Below are 26246 nucleotides of genomic sequence, written 5' to 3'. Positions count from 1 at the left end.
AAAAGTTTGCGCCAACGTTAGCCCCTAACTTTTGGGCTAACGTTGGCACATGAAAAATACAAGGGGAGGAGCAAAAGTTTGCGCCAACGTTAGTCTCTAACTTTTGGGCTAACGTTGGCGCCATAAGTACATATTAGGAGGCCAACGTTGGAGCAAAAGTTAGACCCCTAACTATTGTCCCAACGTGGATAGCAGCAAGTTATGGTGGCTGATATGAAAAGTTGGAGCAAAAGTTAGCCCCTAACTTTTGCTCAAACTTTTACTCCAACTTTTGCAAACTCCAACCCGGTTCATTTGGTTCACTTTGGTTCTTCTCCAAACTCCAAGAGCAATCAACCAAGGCCTCTTTCAACCCAATTCCACCAAGAGCAAAGGCCCAACTCAAGGCTTGAAGATCATTTGAAGAAAGTGTATAAATAGGATAGAATTCAAGTTCTTCAGAGAGCTTTTCCTTTGAGAGCTTTCCCTTTGAATTTTCATAATAGTTTTCGGAGAGCTTTGGATATTGAGTGATCTTTAATTTCTTAGTCTTGGGGAAGGAGAATTCACTTCTCTTCCTCTTAGTTTTATTGCTTTCAATTTCAATTACAATTGTCTTGGATCTTGGGTTGGAGAATTGAAGAAATTCTGTTTCAATCTCATCCTTGGATCTCTCTGCTTTATTTACTGCTTGATTGAATTTCAGTTTCTGTTAATTGCTCTTCATCTACTTTCCTTGCAATTTACAATTCCCTTGCAATTGTTCTTGTTGGATCTAGGAAGGCATTGAGATCTAGACTCGGCTTTCTAGTCTCTGGGTCCTGAGATCTGAACTTTCAATTTCTAATTCTCTGTTTACTGTTTTCATGTTCATTTACTTTTCTGCTTCAAGATCCGATTTAACCCAAACCCTCTTCTACTTCTTTGCTTGATGCAAATTTACTTTTCCTTGTTTAATTTCTGCAAATCCAAGTCCCAATCCCCTTTACAATTCAAGTCATTTACATTTCTTGCACTTTAAGATTTCGCAATTTACATTTCTTGCATTCTAAGTTTCTGCCATTCAATTTCTTGTTCTTTAAGATTCAGCAATTTATTTCCTGTTCTCTTTAATTCCATGCAATTTAATTTCTGCAAATCACAAAACACTCAACCAAATCTTGATTCGCTTGACTAAATTAACCACTAAGCTAAAATTGCTCAATCCTTCAATCCCTGTGGGATCGACCTCACTCCCGTGAGTTTTTATTACTTGATGCGACCCGGTACACTTGCCGGTTAGATTTGTGTGTTTTGGGAGAAATTTATTTTTCCACCAAAATACTCATCAAGTTTTTGGCGCCGTTGCCGGGGATTGATTAGATTGACAATGATTAAGTGAGGTAGCAATTTAGATCAAGCACTTTTTCTTTAATTTTTAACTGACACACTAACTGTTTGAATTTTTGCCTGAGCTAATTGAAACCTCACTTTAGCAATAGAGTGAAGTTTTCTTGGTTTATCTTGCTGAATATGATTCTCATAGCTTGATAAATAAACGAGAGAAGTGATTTTCGTTCATTAATCTCTCAAGTTTACCAACTGTTTGACACATGGTGTCAACTAATCCTCTGACTACATTCTGGCATGAGAATATCCAATTTTCATTTGGATTGTTTGTGATTGTGCAGGTCATGGAGGAAAGGAATCCTACAGCAAGAGGAGAAAAATTGAGGCATTATGATTTCCAGCCTCCATAATCAAAGAGCAAGATGTCAAGCTAGTGACAATAAAAGAGCGCTTGTTGGGAGGCAACCCAACCTGAGGTAGTTCTCTTTTCATATCTATTTCAATAAAAAGGTTAAATAGTTTTACCTATATTGCAAGAAGCTAAGTTTGGTGTTGCACACCAAAACAATCTAAGGGAGAATGAAGGATTCTAAGTTTGGTGTTCCACCAAAATCCCATCATAAAATACATTCTCACTTTCTACATAATGTTGGCTTCAAGCATGTTGGATGAACTAGTTAACTATTCTGCTGTTTCCTAGTTTTCAGTTTTATTGCTTTTGAAAAAGAAAAAAAGAAAAAGAGTTTCACACATGGTTAATTTGATGCATGAAAACCATTGGCAAGGTACTAAGTTTGGTGTTCCCACACCAAAGTAAGTTCAAAAGCCCACAAATAAATCAGCCAGACTAACCATTGTTTCCAAGTGCTTGGGGAACAAGCAACTTTCAATATCATTACAGAGGTCCATACAAGCTTTTGGAAGGATTAAGCATCATCAACCAAAGAAACAAAAGATGAACCTAAAGGCCAGCAATGATGATGATGAGAAGAAGGAAAGCAAGTGAACTCCAAAAGGTTGTATTGTTAAGTGATTATCTTACATCAAACACTGCTATGATTGAGAGTGGTTTAGTTTCCCTGATTATCTATCTGCATAGTATAGTTTTTCTGTAATTCAATAAGCAAGATGCTTGATCATTCACAACATTTTTCTCTTCAAAACTTGTTTGTACTCAATGATTCAAGAATTGCATCACATGAAAGTTCTTTGAAAAGAAGGATTGAGGAATTAAACAATTTTGAGGCAAGCAAAAGATTAGGAGAAGTGGTGGTTCTAGTTGTATGATTATGTATTGAGGTTGCATGCTTGTGAAAACTTGCATGGGAGCTCATAGGCAGGACATGAAGTTCAAAGAAGTATTGTGGAGATTCTCAAAAATTTATTGATCCAAGAAGCAGCAAACAAAACAAAAGAAAGAAAAGAAAATACAAAGATAAAAAGAACATGGCCCAAGGCTCTGAGCATCAATTACTAGGCAGAAAAGAAAGAAGAAACAATGACTCAAAGAGTTGTTAGCCTAGTAAATGCTTGTGGTTGAGTTGTGTCAAAGAAAGAGGCTTGAGCAAGTAAATCCTTAGGGGTGCTTTAACACCTAATACCTTAAAACCAACTGGTTTAGGAGTATTGATTGAAAGCTTATTTAAAAGAGCCGCTTTGAGACATGACACTAAGAGTCAAGGCCAAAGCACAGAAACTATAAGCTGCTTCAAGGTGATTACATATAAAGAGATCTCCATGATACCATTTGGATGAAAATCCTAAGACCTAAGACTCCCAATATGTGAGGACTAGTAAGCACTGAAGCCCTTGCAAGAGCACATGATTTAGAGTTCACCCCACTGTACCTGATCACTTCACTCACTGGACTTTACAAGTTATTCTTCAATCCATCTTAATTGAAAGAACCTTGGAGCATAAATTTATTTCTTGCTTGAGGACAAGCAAGCTTTAAGTTTGGTGTTGTGATGACAAGTCATCTTAGCCTATTTTAACTAGTCTTTTTCTTTTGTTTTCATTAGAATTATACACTTTCTTGAGCCATAAGCAAGCTAATTGGGTAGATTTTCATGTTTCCTTTGATTTAATCAACCATGTATGAATTCATGCTATTTCATGAGGTTTTATACTATAATTGTCACATATTATGAAAGAATGAATATCTCATGATTTTAAGCATAGCTTTGATGTGTTTGGTTGATTAATGATAGGTGAAGAAAGCTTGGAGAAAGGTTGAAGCAAGAAGGAATAGCTAGGAGTAAAGAGAGGACAATGGAATAAGTGAAATTGAACCAGGAAGCAAAAAGCTGGACCTAAAGTTAGCCTCAAACTTTTGCACAAACTTTTGGGTGAAAAGTTAGCCCCAACGTTAGCCCCTAACTTTTGGGCTAATGTTGGAACTTGAAAATCACTCCCTGGGCACCAAAAGTTTGCGCCAACGTTAGCCCCTAACTTTTGGGCTAACGTTGGCACATGAAAATCACCCCTGGGCACCAAAAGTTTGCGCCAACGTTAGCCCCTAACTTGGTGGCTAACGTTGGCATAAGAAAAACCTCCCTGGCCACCAAAAGTTTGCGCCAACGTTAGCCCTTAACTTTTGGGCTAACGTTGGCACATGAAAAATACAAGGGGAGGAGCAAAAGTTTGCGCCAACGTTAGCCTCTAACTTTTGGGCTAACGTTGGCGCCATAAGTACATATTAGGAGGCCAACGTTGGAGCAAAAGTTAGACCCCTAACTTTTGTCCTAACGTGGATAGCAGCAAGTTATGGTGGCTGATATGAAAAGTTGGAGCAAAAGTTAGCCCCTAACTTTTGCTCAAACTTTTACTCCAACTTTTGCAAAACTCCAACCCGGTTCATTTGGTTCACTTTGGTTCTTCTCCAAACTCCAAGAGCAATCAACCAAGGCCTCTTTCAACCCAATTCCACCAAGAGCAAAGGCCCAACTCAAGGCTTGAAGATCATTTGAAGAAAGTGTATAAATAGGATAGTATTCAAGTTCTTCAGAGAGCTTTTCCTTTGAGAGCTTTCCCTTTGAATTTTCATAATAGTTTTCGGAGAGCTTTGGATATTGAGTGATCTTTAATTTCTTAGTCTTGGGGAAGGAGAATTCACTTCTCTTCCTCTTAGTTTTATTGCTTTCAATTTCAATTACAATTGTCTTGGATCTTGGGTTGGAGAATTGAAGAAATTTTGTTTCAATCTCATCCTTGGATCTCTCTGCTTTATTTACTGCTTGATTGAATTTCAGTTTCTGTTAATTGCTCTTCATCTACTTTCCTTGCAATTTACAATTCCCTTGCAATTGTTCTTGTTGGATCTAGAAAGGCATTGAGATCTAGACTCGGCTTTCTAGTCTCTGGGTCCTGAGATATGAACTTTCAATTTCTAATTCTCTGTTTACTGTTTTCATGTTCATTTACTTTTCTGCTTCAAGATCCGATTTAACCCAAACCCTCTTCTACTTCTTTGCTTGATGCAAATTTACTTTTCCTTGTTTAATTTCTGCAAATCCAAGTCCCAATCCCCTTTACAACTCAAGTCATTTACATTTCTTGCACTTTAAGATTTCGCAATTTACATTTCTTGCATTCTAAGTTTCTGCCATTCAATTTCTTGTTCTTTAAGATTCAGCAATTTATTTCCAGTTCTCTTTAATTCCATGCAATTTAATTTCTGCAAATCACAAAACACTCAACCAAATCTTGATTCGCTTGACTAAATTAACCACTAAGCTAAAATTGCTCAATCCTTCAATCCCTGTGGGATCGACCTCACTCCCGTGAGTTTTTATTACTTGATGCGACCCGGTACACTTGCCGGTTAGATTTGTGTGTTTTGGGAGAAATTTATTTTTCCACCAAAATACTCATCACTCCTCTCTTGTGGGTTCGGCCATGATGGTCAATTCAATGGCCTTGCACTCTCCTTTTGGATTTTCTTCTGTATTGCTTGGGAGAGCACTAGGAGGGGTTTCAGTGATCTTCTTACTCAGCTGGCCTACTTGTGCCTCCAAATTTCTAATGGAGGACCTTGTTTCATTCATGAAACTCACAGTGGCCTTAGATAGATCAGAGACTAAGTTTGCTAAATTAGAGGTATTTTGTTCAGAATTCTCTGTCTGTTACTGAGTGGATGATGGAAAAGGCTTGCTATTGCTAAACCTGTTTCTTCCACCATTATTAAAGCCTTGTTGAGGCTTTTGTTGATCTTTCCATGAGAGATTTAGGTGATTTCTCCATGAGGGATTATAGGTGTTTCTATAGGGTTCACCCATGTAATTCACCTCTGCGATTGGAGGATTCTCAGGATCATAAGCTTCTTCTTCAGAAGATGCCTCTTGAGTACTGTTGGATGCAGCTTGTATTCCATTCAGACTCTGAGAAATCATATTGACTTGCTGTGTCAATAGTTTGTTCTGAGCCAATATGGCATTCAGAGTATCAATTTCAAGAACTCCCTTCTTCTGAGGCGTCCCATTACTCACAGGATTCCTCTCAGAAGTGTACATGAACTGGTTATTAGCAACCATGTCAATGAGTTCTTGAGCTTCTGCAGGCGTTTTCTTTAAGTGAATGGATCCACCTGCAGAAGTATCCAATGACATCTTAGCTAATTCAGACAGACCATCATAGAATATATCCAGGATGGTCCATTCTGAAAGCATGTCAGAAGGACACTTTTTGGTCAGTTGCTTGTTTCTCTCCCAAGCTTCATAGAGGGATTCACCTTCCTTCTGTCTGAAGGTTTGAACATCCACTCTAAGCTTACTCAACTTTTGAGGAGGAAAGAACTTGGCTAAGAAAGCCTTGATCAGCTTATCCCAAGAGTTCAGGCTATCTTTAGGTTGAGAATCCAACCATATTCTAGCTCTGTCTCTTACAGCAAATGGGAAAAGCATGAGCCTGTAGACTTCAGGATCTACTCCATTAGTCTTAACAGTATCACAGATCTGCAAGAATTCAGTTAAAAACTGGAAAGGGTCTTCAGATGGAAGTCCATGAAACTTGCAGTTTTGTTGCATCAGAGAAACTAATTGAGGTTTCAGCTCAAAATTGTTTGCTCCAATGGTAGGGATGGAGATGCTTCTTCCATGTAAATTGGAATTAGGTGCAGTAAAGTCACCAAGCATCCTCTTTGCATTATTATTATTTTCGGCTGCCATCTCCTCTTCCTGTTCGAAAATTTCTGTAAGGTTATCTCTGGATTGTTGTATTTTAGCTTCTCTTAGTTTTCTTTTCAGAGTCCTTTCAGGTTCAGGATCTGCTTCAACAAGAATATTCTTATCCTTGCTCCTGCTCATATGAAGAAGAGGAAACAGAAAAATAATAATAATAGGGATCCTTTTTACCCAGGTATAAAGGTTCCCCTGTGTGAGTAGAAGAAGAAAAGAATGTAATGTAAAGAAGGGAAAAAGAGAAAATTCGAACACAGATGGCAGAGGGGGTTCGAATTTGAGTGAGATGAAGTGTTAGTAGATGAATAAATAAATAGAAGGAGATAAGAGAGAAAGAGGATTTTTGAAAATAAAATTTTGAAAAGGGGTTAGTGATTTTCGAAAATTAGGAAAAAATTAAAATTAAGATTAAAATTTGAAACAATTAATTAATTAAAAAGAATTTTTGAAAAAAAGGGAGGTATTTTCGAAAATTAGAGAGGGATAGTTAGTTAGGTAGTTTTGAAAGAGATAAGAAACAAACAAAAAGTTAGTTAGTTAGTTGAAACAAATTTGACAATCAATTTTCAAAAGATAAGATGATAAGAAGTTAGAAAAGATATTTTAAAATCAAAATTTTTTTGAAAAAGATATGTTTTAAAAAGATATGATAGGAAGATATGATTAGAATTAGTTTTGAAAAAGATTTGATTTTTAAAATCATAATTAATGACTTGACTCACAAGAAATCACAAGATATGATTCTAGAATTTATAGTTTGAATCTTTCTTAACAAGTAAGTAACAAACTTAAAATTTTTGAATCAAAACATTAATTTTTGATGATATTTTCGAAAATTATGAAATAAAATAAAGAAAAAGATTTTTGAAAAAGATTTTGAAAAAGATATGATTTTTAAATTGAAAATTTGATTTGACTCATAAGAAACAATTGAATTTTAAAAATTTTTGAAGTCAATCCAAATTTTTGAAATTTATGAGAGAAAAAAGGAAAGATATTTTTTTGATTTTTGAATTTTTAATGATGAAAGAGAAAAACACAAAATTGACTCAATGCATGAAAATTTTGGATCAAAACATGTGATGAATGCAAGAACACTATGAATGTCAAGATGAACACCAAGAACACTTTGAATGTCAAGATGAACATCAAGACTTATTTTTGAAAAATTTTTAAGAAAAGAAAACATGCAAGACACCAAACTTATAAATTTTTCATGTATAGACACTATGAATGCAAGAATGCATATGAAAAATAAGAAAAGACACAAAACAAGAAAATATGAAGATCAAACAAGATAATTTACCAAGAACAACTTGAAGATCATGAAGAACACTATGAATGCATGAATTTTCGAAAAATGCAAAATGAATATGCAATTGACACCAAACTTACAATTTGACTCAAGACTCAAACAAGAAACATGAAATATTTTTGATTTTTATGATTTTCTAATTTTTTTTTTCAAAAATTAATTTGAAAAAGAAAAATAAGGATTCCAAAATTTTTAATATGAATTCCAGGAATCTTGCATTGTTAGTCTAAAGCTTCAGTCCAGGAATTAGACATGGCTCACTAGCCAGCCAAGCTTTAAATGAAAGCTCCGGTCCAAAACACTAGACATGGCCAATGGCCAGCCAAGCTTTAAGTGACAAATCAAGCATACAGCAGCTGATGGATTAGCAACAACTAGCTTGCTCTTGATAATGTTGGGTTGGAAGCCCCAGTCCAAAAGAATTTAGACATGGCTTTACAGCCAGCCAGGCTTCACATGCTTCATGAAACTCTAGAATTCATTCTTAAAAATTCTGAATAACATAATATAAATTTTTTTTATATTAATTGGAAAAACGAAAAAGAAGAAAATATTTTTGAAAAAATTTTGAAAACTTTTTGAAAACAAAATAAGAAGAAAATTACCCAATCTGAGCAACACGATGAACCGTCAGTTGTCCAAACTCGAACAATCCCCGGCAACGGCGCCAAAAACTTGGTATGCAAAATTGTTACTCTGAGGTTGTAAAATTTGTTGTTCATTCTCTCCCTGGCAATGGCGCCAAAAAACTGGTGCACAATACCATGGTCCAAACATGACTTCACAACTTCGCACAACTAACCAGCAAGTGCACTGGGTCGTCCAAGTAATAAAACCTTACGTGAGTAAGGGTCGATCCCACGGAGATTGTCGGTATGAAGCAAACTATGGTCACCTTGTAAATCTCAGTCAGGCAGATATCAAATGGTTATGGAGTTTTCAAAAATAAATAATAAATAAATAGAAAATAAAGATAGAAATACTTATGTAATTCATTGGTGAGAATTTCAGATAAGCATATGGAGATACTTTTGTTCTTCTGAATTTCTGCTTTCCTGCTGTCTTCATCCAATCAGTCTTACTCCTTTCCATGGCAAACTTTATGTAAGGGCATCACCGTTGTCAATGGCTACATCCCATCCTCTCTGTGAAAATGGTCCGATGTGCTGTCACTGCATGGCTAATCATCTGGAGGCATCACCGTTGTCAATGGCTACATCCCATCCTCTCTATGAAAATGGTCCGATGCGCTGTCACTGCATGGCTAATCATCTGGAGGTTCTCGATCATTCTGGAATAGGATTTACTATCCTTTTGCGTCTGTCACTACGCCCAGCACTCGCGAGTTTGAAGTTCGTCACAGTCATTCAATCCCTGAATCCTACTCGGAATACCACAGACAAGGTTTAGACTTTCCGGATTCTCATGAATGCCACCATCAATCTAGCTTATACCACGAAGATTCTGGTTAAGAGATCCAAGTGATAATCATCCAATCTAAGGTGGAACGGAAGTGGTTGTCAGGCACGCGTTCGTATGGGAATGATGATGATTGTCACGTTCATCACATTCATATTGAATTGTGAATGAATATCTTAGAAGCGGAATAAGTTGAGTTGAATAGAGAAATAGTAGTACTTTGCATTAATTCGTGAGGAACAGCAGAGCTCCACACCTTAATCTATGGAGTGAAGAAACTCTACCGTTGAAAATACATAAGTGAAAGGTCCAGGCATGGCTGAATGGCCAGCCCCCAAACGTGATCAATATGATTCAAAGATGAACTAAAAATCATAAGATGATCCGAAGATTTAAATACAATAGTAAAAAGTCCTATTTATACTAAACTAGTTACTAGGGTTTACAGAAGTAAGTAATTGATGCATAAATCCACTTCCGGGGCCCACTTGGTGTGTGCTTGGGCTGAGCTTGAAGTTTACACGTGCAAAGGCTCTTTTTGGAGTTGAACGCTAGGTTGTAACGTGTTTCTGGCGTTCAACTCTGGTTCGTGACGTGTTTCTGGCGTTTAACTCCAGACTGCAGCGTAGAACTGGCGTTCAACGCCCTTTTGCATCATCTAAACTCGGCTAAAGTATGGACTATTATATATTTCTGGAAAGCCCTGGATGTCTACTTTCCAAATCAATTTGAAGCGCGCCATTTTGAGTTCTGTAGCTCCAGAAAATCCACTTTGAGTGCAGGGAGGTCAGAATCCAACAGCATCAGCAGTCCTTCTTCTACCTCTGAATCTGATTTTTGCTCAAGTCCCTCAATTTCAGCCAGAAAATACCTGAAATCACAGAAAAATACACAAACTCATAGTAAAGTCCAGAAATGTGAATTTAACATAAAAACTAATAAAAATATCCCTAAAAGTAACTAGATCCTACTAAAAACATACTAAAACAATGCCAAAAAGCATATAAATTATCCGCTCATCACTCTTCCTTGGCCAGAGTGGGTTGGGAGTCTATACTCTCAAGAGGCTCGCATCCTTTTGGAATTATAGCATCAATGCTAGATTTTAGAGTTAGTGGAGGAGCAAGGTTGTTAGAGGTAGAAGGAGAAGGTGTTAAACGGGACAAGACTTCGGCAAGAGTTGCCATGCAATTGTCTTGTTTCCTTTGAAATTTCTGTTGTTCTTGAATGAAGGCTTGAAGCTCATTCTCTTTGTGAGGAAAGTTGGAGTGAGTGGAATGATGATGGAGGTTAAGTTGCCCCAAGTATGGTGATGGGTAAGCTTATTGAAGAGAAATTGGTTTGTGGAAATGGCAAAGGGGCTTGAGAGTTTAGTGGTTGTGTCTCTTGTAGAGGGTATGGCGCATGAACATGTGGAGAAAAAAAATTATAATGATGGTGTGTTCCACTAGGTATGAGAGGTCGATAGGCAGTAGGATCATAGGGTCAATGCGGAGGTCCTTGTTGCCAAGAATTGCTTGCTTGCGACCCTCCCTCAATATGGCTTCCAAACTTTGATTCGTCCCGATGTGGGTATTTGATGACAAGTCATCTTAGCCTATTTTAACTAGTCTTTTTCTTTTGTTTTCATTAGAATTATGCACTTTCTTGAGCTATAAGCAAGCCAATTAGGTAGATTTTCATGTTTCCTTTGATTGAATCAACCATGTATGAATTCATGCTATTTCATGAGGTTTTATACTATAATTGTCACATATTATGAAAGAATGAATATCTCATGATTTTAAGCATAGCTTTGATGTGTTTGGTTGAATAATGATAGGTGAAGAAAGCTTGGAGAAAGGTTGAAGCAAGAAGGAATGGCTAGGAGTAAAGAGAAGACAATGGAATAAGTGAAATTGAACCAGGAAGAAAAAGCTGGACCTAAAGTTAGCCTCAAACTTTTGCACAAACTTTTGGGTGAAAAGTTAGCCTCAACGTTAGCCCCTAACTTTTGGGCTAACGTTGGAACTTGAAAATCACTCCCTGGGTACCAAAAGTTTGCGCCAACGTTAGCCCCTAACTTGGAGGCTAACGTTGGCACATGAAAATCACCCCTGGGCACCAAAAGTTTGCGCCAACGTTAGCCCCTAACTTGGAGGCTAACGTTGGCATGATGAAAATCACCCCTGGGCACCAAAAGTTTGCGCCAACGTTAGCCCCTAACTTGGAGGCTAACGTTGGCGCCACAAGTGCACCAAGGAAGGCCAACGTTGGTGCAAAAGTTAGACCCCTAACTTTTGCACCAACGTGAGTATTAGCAAGATGTGGGAGCTGATATGAAAAGTTGGACCAAAAGTTAGACCCTAACTTTTGCTCCAACTTTTGGTCCAACTTTTGCAAAACTCCAACCCGGTTCAATTGGTTCACTTTGGTTCTTCTCCAAACTTCAAGAGCAATCAACCAAGGCCTCTTTCAACCCAATTCCACCAAGAGCAAAGGCCCAACTCAAGGCTTGAAGATCATTTGAAGAAAGTGTATAAATAGGATAGAATTCAAGTTCTTCGGGGAGCTTTCCCTTGGAATTTTCATAATAGTTTTCGGAGAGCTTTGGATATTGAGTGATCTTTAATTTCTTAGTCTTGGGGAAGGAGAATTCACTTCTCTTCCTCTTCATTTTATTGCTTTCAATTTCAATTGCAATTGTCTTGGATCTTGGGTTGGAGAATTGAAGAAATTCTGTTTCAATCTCAACCTTGGATCTCTCTGCTTTACTCACTGCTTAATTGAATTTAATTTTCTGTTAATTGCTCTTCATCTACTTCCCTTAAAATTTACAATTCCCTTGCAATTGTTCTTGTTGGATCTAGGAAGGCATTGAGATCTAGACTTGGTTTTCTAGTCTCTAGGTCCTGAGATCTAATTTCCCAATTTTACATTCTCTGTTACTGTTTTCCATGTTCATTTACTTTTCTGCTCTGAGATCCAATTTGATCCCACTCCTCTTCTACTTCTCTGCTTGATGAAATTTACTTTTCCTTGTTTAAATTCTGCAAATCCAATCCCCAATCCCCTTTACATTTCAAGCCATTTATATTTCTTACACTTTAAGATTCTGCAATTTACATTTCTTGCAATCTAAGTTTCTACAATTTATGTTTCCTGTACTTTAAGATTCAGCAATTTAATTCTTGTTCTCTTTAATTTCATGCCAATCACCCGTTCCCTTTACTTTCCTTGCAATTTAAATTCTGCAAATCACCAATCAATCAACCAAATCTTGATTCGCTTGACTAAATCAACCACTAAACTAAAATTGCTCAATCCTTCAATCCCTATGGGATCGACCTCACTCCCGTGAGTTTTTATTACTTGATGCGACCCGGTGCACTTGCCGGTTAGAATTGTGTGTTTTGGGAGAAATTTATTTTTCCACCAAAATACTCATCAAGTTTTTGGCGCCGTTGCCGGGGATTGATTAGATTGACAATGATTAAGTGAGGTGGTAATCTAGATCAAGCACTTTTTCTTTAATTTTGATTAACCCACTAACTGTTTGATTTTTTGCTTAAACTAACTAACACTTCAATCTAGAAGTAGATTGAAGTGTCACTGGTTTTGTGCATTTCTCATGCTCTGCTTGTATGTCAGGTACAAGAAGAACCATACCCAATTTTCATGAACAAGACGAAAGAACTCTCAGGAGGTTAAGAAGAGCTGAAAGAGGGAAAAATATTGTTGGAGAAGAGGAATCAGACGACGAATTCCAAGAGATGGAGGAACATTCAACCAATCCACCAGGTGGAGCAGACAACAACAATGACAACCCACCCCAGAGGAGAGTTTTGGCTTCCTATACCTTTGCAAATCCTAGACATTGTGGGAGCAGCATCTTGGCTCCAAATGTCAATGCTAACAATTTTGAACTCAAGCCACAACTCATCACTTTGGTTCAGAACAATTGCTCTTTTGGTGGAGGACCACTTGAAGACCCACACCAACATTTGTCCACTTTCTTGAGGATATGCAACACTGTCAAAACTAATGGTGTGCCTCCTGACAGTTACAAGCTGATGCTATTCCCATTTTCTCTCAGGGACAAGGCCACTCAATGGTTGGAATCTTTTCCAAGGGACAGCATCAACAACTGGGATGATTTGGTAACCAAGTTTCTTGCCAAGTTTTACCCACCTCAGAGGATTATAAGGTTGAAAGCTGAGGTACAAACATTTACACAAATGGAGGCTGAACCCATCTATGAGGCATGGGAGAGGTACAAGGCTCTAATCAGGAAATGTCCCCCTGCCATGTTTAATGAGTGGGAGAAGCTGCAGAACTTCTATGAAGGCTTAACACTGAAATCCCAGGAAGCTTTGGATCATTCAGCTGGAGGTTCCTTGCAACTCATGAAAACTGTAGAGGAGGCTCAAGAACTCATTGATATGGTGGCCAACAACCAATATTTCTTTGCTCATCAAAGAGGCCGCCAACCATCACAAAGGAGAGGAGTAATGGAACTAGAAGGAGTGGATTCAATCCTGGCTCAAAACAAATTAATGCAGCAGCAAATTCAACAACAATTTGAGCAAATGACCAAGAGGATTGATGGCCTCCAAGTTGCAGCAGTTAACACCAGCCAACCATCAGCCACATGGGGGCAAAATGAAGATATCCAAGAGGAGCAACAGCAGGAACAAGTCCAGTACATGCATTCAAACCCAAATGAATTCTATGGTGATACCTACAACCCCTCATGGAAAAATCACCCCAACCTCAGATGGGGAGACACCCACAACCAAAACCAACACCCATGGCAGAGGAACTCAAACCAAAACAACCCAAGAAACAACCAAAACTACAACCATCAGCAGACTAACCAAAACACATACAGAAAACCTCAAAACAACTACCCTAATCTCAACCAGTACCAATCCAACAACCATTCCACCAACCAAAATGGTTACCACCCATCACCCACATCTCACAACCCACCACAAGCACCACCTGAACCTCAAAGACTCACCAACTTAGAGATCTTGATAGAGAAAATGATGAAACACCAGGAAATAACAAACAAAAACCATGAAGCATCATTAAAGAGCCTAGAGAGGCAGATTGGGCAACTCTCCAAGCAAGTATCTGTTGAGAGACCTTCAAACTCACTGCCCAGTGACACAATCCCAAATCCCAAGGAGGAGTGCAAGGCAATACAATTAAGGAGCGGGAGAACATTGATAAGCAACAATGACACTACAAAGAAACAAGCAAAGAACATCAAAGAACCAACAGAGGATGAGAAGCAAGCAAAGGACGATGAGGCCAAGGAGCAAGTTGTGATGCCAAACAAAAGCACTGAGAAACTTAAAGAGAAGGACAACCAGCTACATAGCTCAAAGAAAGTGGCTCAGGGACAGCAGCAAATAGGAAAGAGCATCACACCTCCACTGCCTTATCCCCAGAGGTTCAACAAAGAGGTTAAAGACCAGCATTTTCACAAATTCCTTGAGATTTTTAAGAAGCTGGAAATCAATATTCCCTTGGCTGAAGCACTTGAGCAAATGCCTCTGTATGCCAAATTCTTGAAGGAGCTTGTCAACAAGAAAAGAAGTTGGGATGAGAAAGAAACCATAATGATTACTGAGGAATGCAGGGCCTTGATTCAAAAGGGGCTTCCTTCCAAGCTTGAGGACCCAGGGAGCCTCCTGTTGCCTTGCACCATTGGGGAATTGACCATCACTAAAGCAATGTGCGATCTCGGAGCAAGTATTAACTTAATACCATCATCCCTGGTGAAAAAGCTGCATATAGAGGAGGTCAAATAAGTACAAATGTCTCTGGAGCTGGTAGATAAGTCAATGGTGTACCCCAGGGGTGTAATTGAAAATCTTTTGGTCAAGGTGGGCAGTCTTATATACCCTGCTGATTTTGTGGTTCTAGAATCAAACGATGATGATGGTGACTCTGTTATACTGGGAAGGCCATTCTTGGCCACTGCTAGAGCTATCATAGACGTAGAGGAAGGGGAATTAACTCTCAGGATGCATGACCAGAGTGTCACTCTGAAGGTATTACCAGAGGCACAATTTAGCAAGGAGAAGAAAGACTATATGAAAAATGACCAGGAAAGTCACAGCAACATCCCAATGCTAAGGATTGTGCAGACTGATGAAAAAGCCCAAGAGGATATTAGAGTATTGGCCACTGAAAAGAGAGGCCCCCAAGGAAAGCCTACGGCCAGAAAAGAAAGATCAACAAAAGGAAAGATGAAACGCAGAAACAAAGCAAAAAGGGGTTGGAAGAACAGAAAGATTCCAACAGAGGGGCTTTCCAAAGGTGACAAAGTGCAACTAATATATCAACAGCTGGGGGCAAATCAACAAACCGAGGACTACTACACTGTCAGCAACATACTCTCATTAGAGCATGCTGAAATTGAACACCAGAAAACAAAGAAGAGGATCACGGTCAGAGGAGACAAATTGAGGCCCTACAAGCACCAACCACCATAAAAGAAAGTTCTCTTTGTCAAGCTAATGACAATAAAAGAGCGCTCCATGAGAGGCAACCCATGCTTTAAGATTCATGTCATTTTAAATTCAATAAGTTATGATCAATTGAGCATGAATTCTTTTCTCTTTTCATGAACATGTCCATTGACTGCATGCACTATTTTGAAACATATGCTAAGTTTGGTGTGCCTTCAAGCACACTAAACCAATGTTACAAATAATTCCATTTTGCATGTTTGGAGTATCTTGACAAAGCATATGGCCAAACACTAAGTTTGGTGTCCACATAGCTTCATGAAAAGTAGAAACTCATGCATCAATAATCATACAATTGTTGTTTTCCAAAATCTTATAAATGGAAAAATTCTTTTCCGGTAATGAAGGCATTAATTATGATGTACCCTTTGACAAGAAACAAGTTTGGTGTTCATCAAACTTTGATGCACCGATTTAGGGATACAATTGATCCTTCATGAAAAAAAAGAGAAAAAGAAAGTATGATGAAAACAATTCTTATGAACATTTAACATTTGAATCTCCCTAATTGGAGGAAGATACTCATTTTCTTTATATATGACCAAACATTAAGTTTGGTGTCCTCCAAGGAGAGTGTCACGGTTCAAATGATATAAGAATTGATGGTTCACATAGTATTAATAAAAAGAACACTCTTGCTATGGTTGGATAAAACTAATGTATGTTGTCTTGTTGTGGTGACTAGGAGGTCAAAGAATCTTCAAAGAAAAAGACAAGACAAAGGAAAGCATAGCATGAGGACAAAATCCCATCACATGCCTCGAAAAAGAAATCTGCCACTCCTTGAGAATGATCACGGCAAAGGCAAGGGAAGGAGCAAACTTTGTCTTCATTCATCCTTACATGCATATCTTTGATCTCCATAAGTCTAATTGCATCCCAGCCCTTCATTGCTCATTTAAAAGCATACCACCTTCAAGCCATGCACATGACCGAATCACTCCAACCTTGGAAACTTCACTCCCTTCATCACTCCTCAACATAACAAGCTCTGTGCAACATTTCTCTTACTTTAAACTCCAACCATTTAAACTTCCCTTCATCATTTCTTGTCATAGCAAGTTCGGTCTTAATTTCTTTTTGCTCCAAACGCACATCAAACTCTCCAACATTCTTCACACTCCTTCTAACCTCACAAGACTCAACCAACCAAGTGATCATGGCCTCCTCCTCAAGAAGCAAACGAAGAAAAGGGAAAGATCCCATGGTGGAGGAAGACACACATGAATATGACCAACGGAGATTCAAGTCTTGGTTTCATCAAATGCAAATTCAATGGATGAACGAGAAAAGAATCTATCCTGAAATTCCACTCTTGTTGCCGGATGATGGATGTCAAGAAATGAAGGACAAAATTCGGAAGAGGAGGTGGGAGGAACTTGCATCACCAGCCACCCGAATCAATGCCAATATCATAAGAGAGTTCTATGCAAATATCCCAAGGCTTGACATGCGTGAGCCCCCAACGTACAAGAGCTATGTGCGAGGGGTGGAAGTAGACTTTAGCCCGGATGTAATCAAGAAAGTCTTGAAACTAAAGTCAGTCCGCTTTAGTGAACCGGGATACCAACAAAGATTGAATGAGGATCAGGATTATGATGAGATTGCGAGAGACATTTGTATGGAGAACTCAGAGTGGGAAGGAGATGACAAGAACAAATATAAGTACCTGAAGAGATGTAACCTCACCCCGGAAGCAAAAGGATGGTATGAGTTGATGAAAAGATCAATTCTGGGCACAGTGAACACCTCAGAAGTTAACAGGGAGAGAGCCGTGATGCTGCATTGCATCATTGTGGGAGGAGAGATAAGAGTTCATGAAATCCTTGCAAAAGACATTCAAAAGCTGGCTGAGAAGAATTCGGCCGGATCTTGGTTGTACTATCCGAGTACCATTTGGAGGTTGTGTGCAAAGGCTAAAGTTCCAATGGAAGAGGAGAATCCAATGTGGTTAAGCCAAGGCATGCCCATAACCATTGAACGAATGATGATGCCCCTTGAAGTACATCAAGGCCGAAGACCATATGGAATAAGGGAAAGAGAAGAACCAATGGAAGAAGATGAGCCACACTTAGAAGAAGAGCCACAAGAGGAGGAGGAACAGCCACACTTTTTCCCACATGGCAATATGGATATGACTCAAATGCAAGAAGCAATAGGAAGATTGTCACAACAGTACATGAGAATTCAAGAAAGGCAAGAGGAATACCATTCACTGTACATGAAAAACCAACAAGCACAAGAAGAAAGGGAGCTAAGAATAATGAACAAACAAAGTGAATTCGAGTCAAGATTCCTTGTGATGCAAGAAGAACATGCTTTTCAATCTCATGAATCTTTTGGGAAGTTGGAACAAATGCAAGCTGAAAATTTGAGGGCTCTCAAAGAGTTCACAACACTCCAAGATGCAAGGTATGGAGTACAAGCCGATTACAACATCAATAGCCAAATCAAACTGAACTATATTGGAGAACATTTGCACAACATGGATCCGGCTTTCCCAACTTTTGATGAATTCTTCAAAAAGAGAAGTGAGGTAGAGGTAAGCAATGCTATGAGACTTGAAGATAGAGTAGAGGAGGCTATGAATAAGGCTGGATTCTGGCGAGGCCAAGAGACACCAAACACGGATGGTGGGAACACTAGCAGCCAAGTGTATGAAAGGAGAAAGAAAAAGCATGACAAATGAAAGGTGGACTTGCCCCTTGTTCATCACTACAAAGAAAAAAAGCATGCATTCTATCTGTTCTAAGTTGTCTTTGCATCTTTAAGTAGTTCTTTTTAATTAAAAGTCTTTGCATTATGTTTGTTTCTTTTAAAATAAGTAGGCTAGTTTATGTGTGTGCTTGTGTGTTTACTTTCACTTGACAAGAAGCATGTGTTGTCCCCTGCATCTTTAAGTTCAATAAAAGAAAAGTTTGAATGTGAAGCAAGATGATCTCTGTTAGATAGAAATAGAATAAAAGTAAGTGGTGGTATGTGTGTGGTTGTATAATAGCTCACTTTTAGTGAATAAAGAGCTAGGATATCTCATTCTAAGTAAAGAGTGGCCTACTGTCTATGAATCTCAATTAAATAAAAAATTCCTTGGTTAGAAAGAAAAACAAAAAGAAAGAAAGAAAAGAGATAGCCAAAAAGTGGCAGAACAAAAGGAAACAAAAAGAAACAAAGCTGGACACCAATAGCTTGAACTTTAAAATATATGCCTGTGGTGTCTTTGTACTAGGATCTGCTTGGATTAGTAAGCTCTTAGGAGTGCATCAACACTCGGTGACTTGGGTTAACTAATCCGGGATCATCAGCTGAAAGTCCACTATCAAGAGCAACCTAACTACAAGGCATTTAGTAACCCAAAGAGGTGCTGGGCATCAATGTTTTAAGAAGGAATGTGAGCCAAGTGTCTATGGTGAATAATGTGTCAAGTATAAAGAAAAGGAAGTGAACTTGTTACACATGACACTCAAATAAAGCTTATAAACAAAGTAATAGCCAAGGATAAAGGAATAATGAGAAGTCATAGCAGTATGTTACTTGAAGCTTGAAGGAGACTTTCTAGGCCTAGGAGTCAATAAGAAGTGAGTATTTACATATCCACACAAAATCCCATGAACTATTAATAATACTCTGCTAGCATGAACATCCTCTTCCATTTCATTCTTTCTTCTCAATAAATCTTTTCTTGCTTGGGGACAAGCAAGTTTTAAGTTTGGTGTTGTGATGACAAGTCATCTTAGCCTATTTTAACTAGTCTTTTTCTTTTGTTTTCATTAGAATTATGCACTTTCTTGAGCTACAAGCAAGCCAATTAGGTAGATTTTCATGTTTCCTTTGATTGAATCAACCATGTATGAATTCATGCTATTTCATGAGGTTTTATACTATAATTGTCACATATTATGAAAGAATGAATATCTCATGATTTTAAGCATAGCTTTGATGTGTTTGGTTGATTAATGATAGGTGAAGAAAGCTTGGAGAAAGGTTGAAGCAAGAAGGAATGGCTAGGAGTAAAGAGAAGACAATGGAATAAGTGAAATTGAACCAGGAAGAAAAAGCTGGACCTAAAGTTAGCCTCAAACTTTTGCACAAACTTTTGGGTGAAAAGTTAGCCTCAATGTTAGCCCCTAACTTTTGGGCTAACGTTGGAACTTGAAAATCACTCCCTGGGTACCAAAAGTTTGCGCCAACGTTAGCTCCTAACTTGGAGGCTAACGTTGGCACATGAAAATCACCCCTGGGCACCAAAAGTTTGCGCCAACGTTAGCCCCTAACTTGGAGGCTAACGTTGGCATGATGAAAATCACCCCTGGGCACCAAAAGTTTGCGCCAACGTTAGCCCCTAACTTGGAGGCTAACGTTGGCACATGAAAACTATAAGGGGAGGAGCAAAAGTTTGCGCCAACGTTAGCCCCTAACTTGGAGGCTAACGTTGGCGCCACAAGTGCACCAAGGAAGGCCAACGTTGGTGCAAAAGTTAGACCCCTAACTTTTGCACCAACGTGAGTATCAGCAAGATGTGGGAGCTGATATGAAAAGTTGGACCAAAAGTTAGACCCTAACTTTTGCTCCAACTTTTGGTCCAACTTTTGCAAAACTCCAACCCGGTTCAATTGGTTCACTTTGGTTCTTCTCCAAACTTCAAGAGCAATCAACCAAGGCCTCTTTCAACCCAATTCCACCAAGAGCAAAGGCTCAACTCAAGGCTTGAAGATCATTTGAAGAAAGTGTATAAATAGGATAGAATTCAAGTTCTTCGGGGAGCTTTCCCTTGGAATTTTCATAATAGTTTTCGGAGAGCTTTGGATATTGAGTGATCTTTAATTTCTTAGTCTTGGGGAAGGAGAATTCACTTCTCTTCCTCTTCATTTTATTGCTTTCAATTTCAATTGCAATTGTCTTGGATCTTGGGTTGGAGAATTGAAGAAATTCTGTTTAAATCTCAACCTTGGATCTCTCTGCTTTACTCACTGCTTAATTGAATTTAATTTTCTGTTAATTGCTCTTCATCTACTTCCCTTGAAATTTACAATTCCCTTGCAATTATTCTTGTTGGATCTAGGAAGGCATTGAGATCTAGACTTGGTTTTCTAGTCTCTAGGTCCTGAGATCTAATTTCCCAATTTTACATTCTCTGTTACTGTTTTCCATGTTCATTTACTTTTCTGCTCTGAGATCCAATTTGATCCCACTCCTCTTCTACTTCTCTGCTTGATGAAATTTACTTTTCCTTGTTTAAATTCTGCAAATCCAATCCCCAATCCCCTTTACATTTCAAGCCATTTACATTTCTTGCACTTTAAGATTCTGCAATTTACATTTCTTGCAATCTAAGTTTCTGCAATTTATGTTTCCTGTACTTTAAGATTCAGCAATTTAATTCTTGTTCTCTTTAATTTCATGCCAATCACCCGTTCCCTTTACTTTCCTTGCAATTTAAATTCTGCAAATCACCAATCAATCAACCAAATCTTGATTCGCTTGACTGAATCAACCACTAAACTAAAATTGCTCAATCCTTCAATCCCTATGGGATCGACCTCACTCCCGTGAGTTTTTATTACTTGATGCGACCCGGTGCACTTGCCGGTTAGAATTGTCTGTTTTGGGAGAAATTTATTTTTCCACCAAAATACTCATCAGTATTGTCATCCCCTACAACATGATAACAACCAAACTCCAAGCCAAAAGGGTGATAACTCATGATCATAAGGAAAGATGAGACTCAACAATATTAACGAAAGCAATAAACAAATGAATATATACCCTAACTATATCTATTTACCTAGGACTAAACAAGAAAAAAATGTTAGTTACTACTACTAGTTAGATAGAGGCGCCATCTACCCATTAGTGTCAAGTAACAAACAAAAATCAAGTATTCACAAAAATCAAGTATTAACACTATTCACATATTCACAACAACCAAAACTATAGCACACATTGCACTTAATATCCCCGGCAACAGCGCCAAAAACTTAGTGGGGGCGTTACCGCCGGTTAGGAATTATCAAATTAGGAAATGCTTCGTTGGTAGCACAGTCCTAACCGACAATCAACATCCCCACCAAAGTTTGGAAGGACAAAGGATGTCACAGTTCAAAACTAATATAAATTCTGGGAGTTTTAATCCCCGGGTTGTCTCCCAAGGACCTAGTGACCAATGAGTGCACATTTTTTTTGTGGAGGCAACAATAGATTTTTCAATGAAGAGATAAACAATTAAGAAATAAAAGAACTCAAAATTGCAAGTAATAAAATAATAAAGGAATTAAGGAACTAACTATGTAATATAAACATGTAAGCAATAGAAGTGATTGATGTATGTATGTGTGTGTAATTTAAAACATAACTAACATCTTGGCTTGGGATGAGCTAAGGGTCCTTTTCTTGTAGGAACCATAACTATGACAATTGTAATGGATTAATCTCACTTATTTAACCCTCACATCAGAAAGTATATCAAATGAGCATAAGTGTTCTTAACCCACAAATCCTAACTCACTTGCTAATTACCTTAGCAACAAGTTATCGTTAGTAGGAACAAGAACAATTAACAATCCAAGAATCATCACTAAATGTTGGACATTCCAACTCTAGGAACCCAATTGCTCATTTCCCCCAAGCCAAGAGGTGGAAATTTAGCCCATAATCAAAATTGACATTTCCATAAACACTTGGTGGGCATAAATGCAAATCATGGTGAAATTAAGAAAATGCTTGGAACTATGAGCAACAAATGATCAAAAGCAACAATAGCAACTCAATCAAGCATATAACAATTATCAATCATCAAAATTATCAACAAGAAATAAAAATTGCAAAAAGTATATGTATTAACACTAAGAATTTAATTACAAGTAAAAGTATCAAAAGTGTAACTATAAAGATTAGTAATTAAGAAATGCTTACAATGGAGGCTAGCGAAATCCAATATCAAAAATGGAAATTGCACTTGAAATGTAAAACCCTAGTATAAAACCTAATGGAGATGAGAGAAAACTTAAAGAAAAGAAAACTATACTAAAACCTCCTACTACTACCCCTAAAACTATCCTAATGATATGCTATGGTATGGTCTTGTTTTCCCCTTCATTATGAACAATTGGCTTTAGAATTGGGCCCTCAAACCATCAAAAATGCGAGTCAGGTGCATTTTTAATGCGGCTATGTGCAGGTTCCTGTGCATACGCACAGATGTGTGTGCACGCACCCTCGGCCAAAATCTCTTGTTGTGCGCACGCACAAGAGGATGTGTGCACGCACACTTCGCGATGTTCAGGATGGTCGTGAGACGCATGAGATGCTGCTCGCACGCACACATCGCTTTACTCTTCTCCTTTGATTCTTCATGCTTCCTCCTCCTTGCATGCTCCTCTTCCATTCTCACCAAGCCATTCCTATCTTATACATCTGAAATTACTCACAAACAACATCAAGGTATCGAATGGAAGGTAAATGGAATAAAATAGGCTAAATTAGGCACAAAAGAGCATGTTTTCATAATCAAGCATATTTTAGGAGGAAAGCTCAAAAGCATGCTATTTTAGGGAATAAGTGCAGGTTTATATGATAAAATCCATTCAATTTCAACCAAAAATGATCATCAAATATGGATTCATCATGTCTCTGACTAAGGAATACGCCAATTGCATGATCACTTGCATCACACATTAGCTCAAATGGCAAGTCCCAATTGGGTGCAGAGATGATAGGAGCAGTGACAAGCTTGGCTTTCAGAGTTTCAAAGGAATGTAGGCATTCTTGGTCAAAGAAGAATGGAACATCAGTGGCCAAGAGATTACACAGGGGTTTAGCGATTTTAGAAAAATCCTTTATGAACCGCTTGTAAAATGCTACATGTCCTAGGATGCTTTTGATTGTCTTGCGCTAGTAGTTGGAGGCAAGCGCTCTATCATCACTTCCACCTTAGCTTGATCCACCTCTATCCCCTTATCTGAGATCCGATGCCCAAGAACAATGCCTTCAGTTACCATGAAGTGGCATTTCTCCCAGTTTAGAACTAGGTTTGTTTCTTGGCATCTTTTCAGGACCAGGGTCAGATGATCAAGACAGGAGTCAAATGAGTCTCCATAAACAGAGAAGTCATTCATGAATACTTCAAAAAATTTCTCTACCATATTAGAGAAGATGGATAACATGCATCTCTGAAAGCTGGCAGGCGCATTGTACATGCCAAATGGCATTCATCTATAGGCAAACACGCCAGATGGACATGTGAATGCTGTCTTCTCTTGATCCTGTGGATCCACTGCTATTTGACTGTACCCGGAATATCCATCTAGGAAACAATAAAAAGCATGACCTGCTAGTCTTTCTAGCATTTGGTCAATGAAGGGTAAAGGAAAGTGATCTGTCCTGGTGGCGTCATTTAGTCTTCTGTAGTCAATGCATATGTGCCACCCTATAATTGTCCTTTTTAGGATCAGCTCATTCTTTTCATTGTGAACCACTGTCATTCCTCCCTTCTTAGGAACAACCTGGATAGGGCTCACCCCGGGGCTGTCAGAAATGGGATAAATGATCCCAGCCTCCCAAAGCTTAGTGACCTCCTTCTGTACTACCTCCTTCATAGCTGGATTCAATCTCTTCTGTGGTTGTACCACTTATTTGGCATTGTCCTCCAGTAGGATTTTATGCATGCATCGGGCTGGGCTAATGCCCTTAAGGTCACTTATAGTCCACCCAAGGGCGGTCCTATGTGTTTTAAGCACCTGAATTAGTGCTTCTTCTTCCTGCGGCTCTAATGTAGAGCTTATGATTACAAGATAGGTATCTCCCTCTCCCAAAAATGCATATTTCAGGGAAGAAGGTAATGGCTTAAGCTCAAGCTTAGGAGGCTTCTCCTTTTCCTCAGAGGTTTTCAGAGGTTTCTCTAAATCAGGCTGGGTATCATCAAGGATATCATCTAGCCTTTCCTTGAGGCTTTCAATAATGTTGACCTCATCCACCAGGGAATCAATGAGGTCAATGCTCATACATTCCTTAGGAATGTCTGGTTACTGCATAGCTTTGACAGCATTCAGGACGAACTTTTTCTTATTGACTCTTAGGGTTACTTTCCCTTTTCCAACATCAATGAGGGTCCGTCCTGTGACAAAAAAAAGGTCTTCCTAGGATAAGGGATGCACTCTTGTGCCCCTCCATGTCCAATACCACAAAGTCAGTAGAAAAGGCAAAGGGTCCAACCCTGACAATCATGTCTTTAACTACTCCTAATGGTATCTTAATAGAACCATCAGCAAGTTGAAGGCACATGCAGGTTGGTTTGACTTCATTAGTCAAACTAAGCTTCTTTATTAGTGAAGCAGATATTAGGTTGATGCTTGCTCCAAGGTCACATAGAGCTGTCCTTGTACAAGCATCACCTAGAGTGCATGGTATCATAAAGCTTCCAGGGTATTTAAGCTTCTCTGGTAAGCTATTCTGAATGATTGCACTGCATTCCTCAGTGAGGAGGACTATTTGTGTCTCTCTCCAATCCTTCTTATGACTTAGAATGTCCTTCATGAACACTGCATAAGAAGGTATCTGTTCAAGAGCTTCTACAAAAGGGATCTTTATCTCTAATGTTCTAAGATACTCCACAAAGCAGGCAAACTGTTTATTCCTTTTCTCTTGATAGAGTTTTAGAGGAAATGGCATCTTAGCCTTGTACTCATCAACCTTAGTTGATGGAGGCCGAATGCTATGTGTGCTGGAAGGTGGGTTACTACCTTGTTTAGCAGGGTTGTTGTTATTAAGTGACTGACTTCCCTTTCTTGTGCTACCCCCTTGGGCATTTGAACGCCCATTCTCTGCCCTTTCTTGGAATTCAACGACCCATTCTCTGCCCATACGATGGAGACCCTAATCTCCCTGGATATTGGTTGAACTGGTGTCTCAAGAAGTCTCCAACGAAGTCATGGATTAAACATCTGAGAGATGTATAAACATAGTTGTTGGCTCGTGCTTTCCAGTCACGTATTCACACGAACCCAAGTAGACGCTAGTGTTTGTCAGGCACGTTCATAGTAGTGTGAAGAACAGGGCTAATTTGTTAGATCATCCTATTCACCACGATGAAGATTGGATATACATCTTAGAAACAGATCAAAATGGATCGGAGAAGAAATACTAATACTTTTATTAATTCATAGGACTCAGTAGGGCTCTTCCCCTCAACCATGGAGGTTTAGAAACTCATACTGAGGTACAACACAATGTAAAACGTGTATGCTGGTAAAAGTAATGTAAAAGTATTCGAATAACATGAATAAAATCCCTTAAAAACTATACAATGACTAGTAAGGGTAAAACATTATATTTAATGCTAAAATCCACATTTGGAGCCCACTTGGTGAGTGTTTAGGCTGAGGTTTGATGAGATCCACGTGCTATGAGGCTCCTTGGGTGTGGAAAGCCTGCTAGGGGGTTCTCTCTGGGCGTTTGTACATTGGTCTTTGTTCTTTGGGCGTTGGACGCCTGGAAGGGGGTAGTAGCTGG

The 26246-nt window shown here is 38.6% G+C and overlaps 1 non-coding gene across 1 annotated transcript; it reads left to right on the top strand.

Annotated features, from left to right (window-relative positions):
• Positions 1 to 5969: 5969 nt before the first annotated feature.
• LOC148564084 (small nucleolar RNA R71) lies at positions 5970 to 6077 on the top strand. Its single transcript, XR_015885012.1, has one exon. It is a non-coding gene; the product is annotated as a small nucleolar RNA R71 (small nucleolar RNA).
• Positions 6078 to 26246: the final 20169 nt, after the last annotated feature.

This window comes from Arachis ipaensis, chromosome B5 (assembly GCF_059453495.1).
Source record: "Arachis ipaensis isolate K30076 ecotype BB chromosome B5, ASM5945349v1, whole genome shotgun sequence".
In the NCBI taxonomy this organism is placed as follows: domain Eukaryota; kingdom Viridiplantae; phylum Streptophyta; class Magnoliopsida; order Fabales; family Fabaceae; genus Arachis; species Arachis ipaensis.
This window is presented reverse-complemented; position numbering and strand designations above follow the sequence as displayed.